The sequence below is a fragment of the Symsagittifera roscoffensis genome, chromosome 1, assembly GCF_963678635.1.
Source record: "Symsagittifera roscoffensis chromosome 1, txSymRosc1.1, whole genome shotgun sequence".
NCBI lineage: Eukaryota > Metazoa > Xenacoelomorpha > Acoela > Convolutidae > Symsagittifera > Symsagittifera roscoffensis.
The window spans coordinates 20,481,582-20,491,714 of NC_087062.1; the positions used below are offsets into that span (position 1 = coordinate 20,481,582).

Genomic DNA, 10,133 nt, shown 5'->3' on the forward strand with positions numbered 1-10,133 from the left:
CATTGGTAGGAATATTGATATATTATAGACCAATTTACCCGGTACAAAAATTTTGTATGTATCAAGCCTACACTTTATGAGTTTTGTTAACTGCTTTCTGTAGGTTCCTGCGATGAACACACCACAAATCTCATCAAATCAGTTTGAACATTTGTGTTTACTTTGCATGCAACAAAACAATAAAAATAAAAACCTATCCAATGAGGGCTAAACATCTTCAAGATATAAAGTCGAAGAAACGGTTCTTGGTTAAAAAAAGTTTAACACGCAAAAATATGAAAATATGTTTTTGTTTGTAAACTTTATCTCCTCACACGCTATAAAAAACACAAAGTTGGATCCAAATTAATAAGAGCAAAATTGTTTGCTTCAACGCAATCTGAATAATTTGACCTAGTTCAAGTTCAAATAAAGCAAAAAATATCGGCGTTAGTTAATTTGAGTTATCGTAGTCAAAGTAGTCCCCATTTCGGCGGGGCGACAATTCGTTGCAAGCAACAATTCGTAACAAGGTATTGACAAGAAGTACACGCTTCTCCTCATTTAGCTAACTTCTGATCAGAATTAAGATGAGAAAAAGAATTTGAAAAAAACCCCTGCTTTATTTAAACATTTCAAAAAAATATTCTGAACAGAAATTTTTATTTGATATAAAGTATTTCAGGTCAGAAATCAAGAAATTTCTCGGTACGGGAAGCGTTTTTTGGTTAATATCATAGGGAGAATACTTAAGGACACGAAACTTTCCAAAAGTTAACAGATGCTGTGAAGCTATACACTTTATTCTTATTTGTTGAAAATTCTATAATTGGGGTTTCCAAATCTTACCTGCATTTTTCTGGAATTTAAATATGTTACTTAAATTAATTTGTATAATTATTGATTGCAGGAGTCTGTTTGGTAATTTTCTATACGAGTTTGCTGTTAATTGAGCTTGTAGTACAGATTAATTTTAGATTTGGAGAAAGCTTGAGAAATTTCTGAATGTCGTCATTATTGGACCACGTTGCCCGTGCCTACAAAGCTTCAAGGCAGTTGCCAAACGCGATTAACAAGGATCCAAAAAGTTCTGCTGAAAAGTTTTTTACTGATAATCCGGTTATTTAAGAAAGGAAGATTTAGAAAAGCGTAATCATTGACAAGAACCATTTCAAGAAATTAACTGAAACGAAACGTGGAGAATTATTCAATCAAGGGAAAAATAGCCGGTTTAAAACTAACTTAGAATTTTAATTTGATCTCAAATTCCATTTTAGTCCAAATTAGTTCAGGTTTATTCATTGCAGTGTTATTTCAGCCCTGAATGAGAGCAGATTTAGCGCTGATCCACTGTGAAAAAAATTCTGGACCAAAGCTGAATTTTTCTTGATCATGGATAAAAAGCCACTGATTGGGAACAAAAAGGCAATGTTACATTTCTTAAAAATTTCTGATCCAGCGATATAATTTTCAAGGACTCAACCCGGGCTCAGATGATCGGGCGATTGTTGCAGGATTTCGTTATAATATAGCGTCGTAGAATCTGTGGTTAGTGATTTGTTCGTTTCCGTTTATCTTTTACTTTTATCTTGTTTATCATAGCAGAACAGATAGCGTTGGGTATATCAACGCTTACGTTAACGAACCATGTATCGATCATTTATCCATAACCGGGTTCTTCATTAAAGCTTATTTCTAATTGATGGAACTGCTTTTTGGTAAATTGCTTCTGTCATCTACAAAATTATTGGCAACAGAAAATGATAATCAAAACACCAAAAAAAGGTAAATTGGCTAGCTGAGCATTTTATTGTTGCACCCAAGTAAATTTATAACATGTGGTTGAAACTTGGTTCTATTTTGTACATCCTTAACTGATTTTCTGGTTCAGAATATTCTGTTTCACCTATGTATTTTCTGAATTGGATCTACTTTTTTTTCGAACATTGAAAATGGGGAGGAACTTTGTGATCGGGTGGGTTTAAATTTTTTTGTTTTTTTTCTTTTCCACACAAAATCAGGTACCACAAAAAATCCATCGGAATTGGTTTAGTGATATATGATATTAAAGCCTTTTCAGTCGTAAGCCGATTATTTGAGAATTTCGAAAAAAAAAGTTTCTTGTTGAGAAAACTCATTTGAAAATTTCGATATTTGGTCTAGTTTTTGTGCGATTAAGATGAGCGAGCAGGCTTACAAAAGCTAATTTATAATTAATGTAAGCCAAGAAAACTTCAATTTTTTTCGATTAAAAGTCGTTTTTTGAGTTTTTGAGAATAAAAAACTTTCAAAAATTTCCTTTCAAAACTCGAATAATTTCTGCAAAAAATTCAAAAAAGTTTTTAAAACAATTTTTGCAAGATTCTTGAAATATTTAACTATTTGTTTTGTTTTCTAATCATTTTTCAAAAATTGTTTTCTAAACTGCTTATTTTAATGACTAAGTTCTAGTTTTTTGTTCCAGAAAAAACGGTAACACTCTGTGCTACTTCCACAGTAACTGGCTATCCTTGTTTAAGCTTTGTGGATTTTTGATAGCCCTACAGTTAATTTTTATTTTTACATCGAGGTTTTGTTCAGTGTTTGAGTCCGCCTTTGCCGTTTCAAATGGATTTAGCTTGTTTTCTGTAGCTGCAGTGTTTTTTAAATTTTTTAGTGTTAATGACACAGCGGTGATTCAATTGGTAAACTTGTAAAAGCATTCCCGTACTGAACTTTTTGTGCCATTTCACGGCTGATCATCCATTTAGCAGGGGAGAGAATATTCTCAGGACTGTTCCCCCATTATGCAGGGCTGTTCAGAAGTGAGCATGCGTATTTTTCTACAGACATGGTCGTACCTGGATCTTACATGATCAGACCTGAGTGAAACATGTTCATGCCTGCCGCAGACATGATAACGCCTGACTGAAAACTTGACAAATTCATATTTATTTAAACATTACTTCTTATCTTGACTAATTGGTCTTTCTTGTTAAAAATTTCACTTTTTCAGATTTTGTTTGAAATGAGCTTATCCAAATTTACCTCTTCGAGTCAAATATCTTCAAATGAAGAAAATTATGTCGCATCTACATCCCAAAAAAGAGGACTTCAGGTTAGTTTCAGGGGGTCAACGGGAGGGATAGTCGAAAAAACTAAGAATCCCCGGTTTGAACTATAAAGCATTGAATTGAAGCAATTCGTCACAAAATTTTTTGGCCAATAACCCTTCAATTTTCGCGAACCAGTAGCCGCAATAATTGCGAATAAATTAAAAAGATTTGATTGGTTGATACTGATGATCTCATTGAATAAATTAACAACAAATGTGCGACTACTTTTTAACGCATGATTTTTGTCTAGTTTTATTTGTTAAGCATTTATTTAAAGTGATGAATTTTTGACTAACAATTAGCTTATGTTGACAGGAAACAGAGAAAAGTATCCACACGCCCCGCTACCAACGACTCCCTGCTGGCAATTAAAGAAAGATGCATCTAACCGCTACAGTAAATTTTCAACAAAAAACTTCACCAATGTCAAAAAAAATCAGAAAAAAAACTTAAAATTTGAAGTAAAGTGTCACATTATCAAGCTGAGTTTATGATGTTGTTACAATTTAACCATTTCTTTAATTATCTTATATTACTGAAGATAACGATTTGAGCATATTCGGTTCAGGCATGGTCATGTATCCTGCAGGTGTGAGCATGTTTAGTTCAGGTATGATCATGTATCCTGCAGGTGTGAGCATGTTTAGTTCAGGTATGATCATGCATCCTGCAGGTGTGAGCATGTTCAGTTCAGGCATGATCATGCATGCTGCAGGTGTGAGCATATCTTCAGTTAGCACACCTGATGCAGGTCTGATGCAGGTATGTGCATGCCGAATATAGACATGCTGCATATCTGTTACAGACATGAATTTTGCATGATTTTACAATGATCAGATATGATTATGGCCAAAAAGTTCGGTACGGGTTGTATAAAACGTGACAATTTGACTGTCTAATAAAGTAAAATCTCACATTTCTAATGTAAAAAGTTGTTTTGACTTTTTTAAGCGTTCTTTGTAGAGTTTTCGTGCCTATGAACCTGAATTTTTCGTATTGTTTATCTATTTAGTTATTGTTTTCTATTAAACTTGATTCTGGTTAATATTGATTTTTTTTCTGACTTGTGAAAGTTGAATGTGAAGGTTGTTCTCTACAGGGGTTGTTTTTTTGTACCACTAAATTTGAGAAAAATTTTTGTATTCGGTTTTTTTCATGCATTATCAAGTAAATTGAAACAAAATCCTTAAACCTCTTTTTAGTCGTTTTCGCCTCAACATCTCCAGTGGATAATTCGAAAACTTTCATCATTTTGAGAAAAATTGTTTCAAAATTGGAAGAATTGTCGTGCAAATACAGCCATCCAGCATGTTCACAATACGGGGATGAGTTTTGTTTTGTCGAATATGCCAAAACGTCGTTTTTCCAGATCTTCTGATCACACTACAACAAAAATGCAGCGAGAGAGGTTAAAAAACTGAGTTTTTAAATTTTTTGTCGTCGGAATTTTCATTGCAAATGGTTATCATTGCCAATTTTTATTGCAAATTTTCATTGCACAGGTTCTCAGGCTATTCATGCGAATGAATTGTATGCAAGTTTAAATTTCAGTGATAGGTTGTCCAGAAACCAATTGCAGATAGGATTTAACATGGAGGCAGTTCTTCTGAACAGCTAAAAAAATTATCCGTCAAGTCAATATTTGGGTGTCTAATTTTATTTTAGAAATCTTATTTTTGATCACGAACAAGAGAATAGCTGGCAAGATTGTATCTACTAAAAAGAAAACTTGGTCGTTAAAAGCAAAAATTTGAACGTACTAGTTCTAAAAGGTTTCTACCCAGGGCCAATTACGAAGTGGGAGAGGAATTAGTACCTGTGGGTATTGCACACTGTTTATGTTTATCGCGATTGGTTAGTAATTCGATTGCTAGGCTCTTTTTCCTTTCCCCCACCTGCAAAATTTTACAAAAAAATTTTTTGTTCACATTGTCTGATTGTGATCAAAAATGGACATGCAGACTAGTTAGGCCATGACAAACATATTTTTTCTTCATAATTAACCTGATAAAAATACTCGTTAGAGCATAAAATTGATGCTCGTGTGAGGTGGGGGTGGGGGAGGAAAAAGAGCCGATTCCTAGATCAAATTGTAATGATTCAGAACTTATAAGTCCTGGGTCATTTTTAGTGCTTGAGTGTGAACTGGACACATTTGCAATGAATGCTTTTTAATTACTACAAAGAAGTATATTTAGATCAATTAGTACCAATAGCAGTATCGACAGAAGCCTCAATGAACTTGGGTTCAAATTTTAACATAAAAATTTGTTTGTATTACCTTTTAAAAAGTTTTGAGCAGGCCAATTGGTAAGTTTAAGATATATTAAAACTTATTGGAACAGTTGATATTGAGGCAATTTGAATAGTTTTTTCTTCTTGCTTTCAGCTGGACTTAAATTAGTTTTGAGTAATATAGGTTCACAGAAAATACTGCGAAGATAGAAAACCGAGAACAGGTTTTTGGCTCAGTTTTGGTAAACTATTCGAGTAAATGGGCACTTTAAAAACATCAGTTGTCTTTTGAGCCAGACTAATCAGCGTAACTCAGAAAAGTTTTCCTCTGTAGCTGATTATGAAACACTATTAAGTCGCAAAAGTGTTCTTTCCTGCTTTTGATTTTCTTAGACAGACTTTTATTTTTTAAAACTAAACGGTTCTAAGGAAGATGTTTTTTTTTTAATTTCATATGACTTGTCTCCTTGAATCCTTTTTGTCCTAGATGTACCAGGCTGTAGAAGCTCTATCTATAAATTTAAACTTTTCTTAAATTTTTTTAAAAAATTTTCATGCTTCTTGGTCGCACCAGATGAGTTGATTTTTATTTGATCCATTTTTTTTTCAATAGATCTCGATGAATATGTAGAGGGAAACTGGTTTCGCGGGGTGAAAACAGAATTATACAATACCGATCAGAAGGCAAACCGCGCTGCTTGAAATTTGAAAACTCTTTGTGGCGTTGGTAGATGAAACGTGATTGATTGTTGAGTATCAATGCTCTACAGGAATAATATATTACTATTAAAAAAGACTGCTATAATCAAGATTGCGTTATAAATTCTATAGAGTAGTTCAAAATAAAATAATTGATGAAATTTTCGGAAAAAAAAACAGAAAAAAATCAGATTTTTTCTTAGTTTTTTTTGAAACTCATCCCCCACAAAGTACAAAGTGATACTTTGCGTTTGGCAAAATATCAAATAGGCCAACTAGCAGATCCTATTAAAAAGACCAAAGTACAGTGCTGATTTAAATTAACCAGACACAATGGAAAACATTTGAAATTTCAAACCCCTTTTTCTCAAACTTTGTCAAGATTAGACAATTATGTGAAGAGAACAAGGGTTGCTCAGATTTTTATGGTGCAATTTGTGTTTCCATATTCGCAGCCAAAGCGTTTTTTCCCCAGAAATGGATCATTTTGGCTTTTTTTCAATTAATCAAGATTTACGCTGCTATAACCAAGTTGATTGATGAAAAAATTTTATCAAAAGAAGGTTCGTATACAACTCAACAAACTCTGCAAGGATAAAACTGTCAAAAACTAGGTAAAACTTTTAAAATTTGTTTTTAAGCAAAGACTTTAGTTTTTATTTAGTGAATGTGACATTTTTTGGCTATCAACCAAAAATGTATTCTTTTAAAAACGTTTTTCGAAATTTTATTCTTCTAAAACTTTGTTGAGCTGTGCAAGAGGCTTTCTTTGATTTGATTTTTCTTCAAATTAATCTGGTAGTTTTAGTGTAAACATCCTAAATAGTTAAAAATGTCAAATTGACTCATATGTGAGGTAAATTTTTGGATGCGCATTTCAAAAAAAATTTGCACCATAATAACTCAGTTCTCTTCTTTTTTGTCTATCATAACCCACTTTGAGAAAAATGCGTTTCATTCTACAATTTTTGTTCCTCCTGTCCAGATATTTTAAATCAGCACTATATTAAATAGTTCAACTAGCCTGTTTTGTATGGGACTGTTTTGTACAGGCACGGCCACGCTTGTTCCATTGCTTGTTCATCTATTGCTTGTTCATTGCCCAAACTGCTAGATAAAAAGTCGAAATTTGTCTGGATATAAAAAGCCACTTTATCGAAAATAGTCGGAACAATAAATATAGATTTAGAAACTTAATGAACATGAAATCTAATCCGGTTGCAACAGATAAAAAAATAAATACTCAATTTTTCCATCTGCCTCCTACCTCCATACACCGAAAATGATTGTAATAAGTACTCTGGCTCATTACAATTCCAGACAATTGGTACAGATAGCATTTTTTCGAGAGACTGAAAACTTTCATATATTTTTTTAAATTGAAAAAACCTCTGTTTTCGGCGAAAACCCTAATTTTTTGTTTCTGACCGTTACCAAACACCTCATCTGTTTAAAAACCACCAATAAATTACGACCGGCAAAAAACGCCTAAATTTACGACCGGCGATTTTGTGATACCTCTACGATATCAAACGCGCATGTTTTGACGCTTTTGGTGCTTGTAATTCTGATAGGAGTATTTCAGCCCCATTTAATTTAATGTTGACCTGGTTTAATGAAGCGAAGCGAAATTCAATCTGCACTGTTTGCTTCCACTACATTTGCTCATTGCCTTTTATCCGTTTTCTGTTCATTTTAATTCAGTCTAGACCTCCTTCCGACAATGAAATCCGACAAAACTTGAGCGCCTACCTGAAAAAAAAATTTTAAGTGCATTTTTATTATAATTGTTTTTTTTTTCACTAAACTTCAATTCGACCATAAGTCCGACAATGGATTTTTGGTCGATCATAACATCTGGCTCGACGACTTCGATCAAAACATGAAGTCGAAATCTCGATCCGGCAAGTACTCTAGGTTCCTATTATGTTCAAACTAACACGTTGGATTGCAACTAACTCCTCTAATTGAGAATTTGGGGCCCAATATTCCTTATTATGATCTTATTATTTAAGTTATGATCTTATTTTTAGCTCCTAATCTTGTACATAACCATACCTAAAGGTAAATGAATTGCATACTAAATTTAAACATGACCTTGGTACATGTTTTGATACTGAGCTTAGTTGGATCAATAGCTACTATTGCTTGGAAGACCGATCGGGCTTTTACTTGGGCCCAGTATATTGTCTCTTTTTGTGGGAAAAAAAAATCATTAAAATGCCTTTAGTTTTTCCGGGTTCTCAAATTTAGCTACTCAAAGCATGAGAATTCATTTTTGCTCGAACTAAGAAGCTTAAAAAAAGATTTGAGTTATTGTTCCGACTTTCGATACGAAAGTCACGGAATATTTGTACTCGGGGTGGGTTTTTTTTTTCTTCAGACAAATTTTGACTTTTAAACTAGCCACTTTTGACGGATTTTTTTTAAATCATTCGAAAGGTATTGTTGTCTTGAGCTTAAATTTGAAAAGATATTTCACCTGTGATTATTTTTCGTAAAGTTACGGGGGTTTAAAGATTGCCAATTTGGGACAATTAACGCGCGATATATTTCGCGCTATTAACACGTAAGCGGAGAGTTAATCCGTCTTAGAAACCGTTCCAAATTGGTTGAAAGAAGCTTATTTGCCATAATTGATTTGTTACAAGGAGCGAAATCTATCCTTTTGTACTTAATATGGCGTGTGGGGTGATGATTTTTAATTTAAAAAAATTCAAATTTTAGAAAAAAAAATTTTCATTTTGTTTTATTTAATTTAATTTTTTCAATGTTATTACTGCTTTTAAATGTAGGCAGTCGGAACACTCAGGGCTTCGCCCTGATACGAGCAGTCTTGTTTGAGATTATGTTTATCCATTTCCCAAAAACATTCCGTAAGATTCCGTAACTGAAATTCTCAAAATTCTCTGGTTAGCTTTTAATATAAAAGGTTTAAAAAGTTTTACAAAAATTGTTGGCAAAAAAGTTTTATAATAATTTGTACAACCCGTCCTTTCGATTATGTCTCGGTGATATATTACAATAGGTGGTAATTTAAAGTTAAATAGCTGGATCGCTTTTTGTTATACTTCGCACAGTTTATATAATTTATTTCAAAAGCCAAAAATTTGAGTGTTTGAGTAACATTTCATCTAGCAAATTACTGTATTTACAAACACTATCTTAGCAGCGTGTACAAATGATTGGAAATGAAATGACTATATTATGCATTGTAGTTCTCAATTTTAATACATGCACTATAATTAAAATTACAACCTATTGTAATATATCACCGAATATTTTTGCAATTATAGCTCTATTTTGTCTAAATTTTGACATATGCAGTCGGGGCTGATTTAGGAGGGGGTGGGGTGGTGTTGTCGGTAGGGGGGTTACACCTTCCTTCACGGATTCGACCCCTTGTCGACCCAAAGGGTCCCCTTTAAACTATTTTGATGAGATATCCATTTTAGGTGACGGACCCTTAAAAAATTGTAAAAGCGCCTTTGGGGCCAATATATTTTAATGGTGAGGGGAGAGCGCGCGCCAAAAAAACGCAGTTTTGAGGTTAAAGTTTTCCGAAAAGTGCCTCAAAACGCCTTTTTTGGCATGTTTTTTTTTCAAAATTTTGCCTGCGACGCAGAAAACTTGGCCAAAACAGTGTCTTTTGAGTGCTTTGGCAGAGGTCGACAAAGTTCCCAGCGTTTATTACAGCAACAGAAAAATGATTTTGGAAAAAGTTCGGAAAACTAAAGAGTGATTTGTTTTATAGAGCTCTAAAAAGCCTTTGAGATAATCGAGCATACTATTCCGCTGAAATATTCAAAAACTATGATTTTTATGGCATATGATACATTCTACCATAGTCATTTATGGCTTCACTCGAGATTTCTTGCAAACACACAAGAAAGTGGAATAGAAAACTTTAGGCGAGAAAAAACGTGAACACACTTTCAGAGTTTATGCGCAGTAAAAATCTATTTTTTAAACGGTTAGCAACACCTCCTTGAAAACCATAATAAGATCTTTCAACCCCGAGTTTAATTTAGATCAATTATGCTGCGTGTATGCGTGCAAAATACTCAATTCTGTCAGGCTGAAAATTTTGCTTTAGAATTCCATTGATGTTTTCTTGGAGGGGGG

At 33.4% G+C, this 10,133-nt stretch overlaps 1 long non-coding RNA gene across 1 annotated transcript; it reads left to right on the forward strand.

Annotated features, from left to right (window-relative positions):
* Positions 1 to 2,996: 2,996 nt before the first annotated feature.
* On the forward strand, positions 2,997 to 3,596 carry LOC134839201 (uncharacterized). The gene is made up of 2 exons (XR_010162372.1): positions 2,997 to 3,076; positions 3,390 to 3,596. It is a non-coding gene; the product is annotated as an uncharacterized LOC134839201 (long non-coding RNA).
* Positions 3,597 to 10,133: the final 6,537 nt, after the last annotated feature.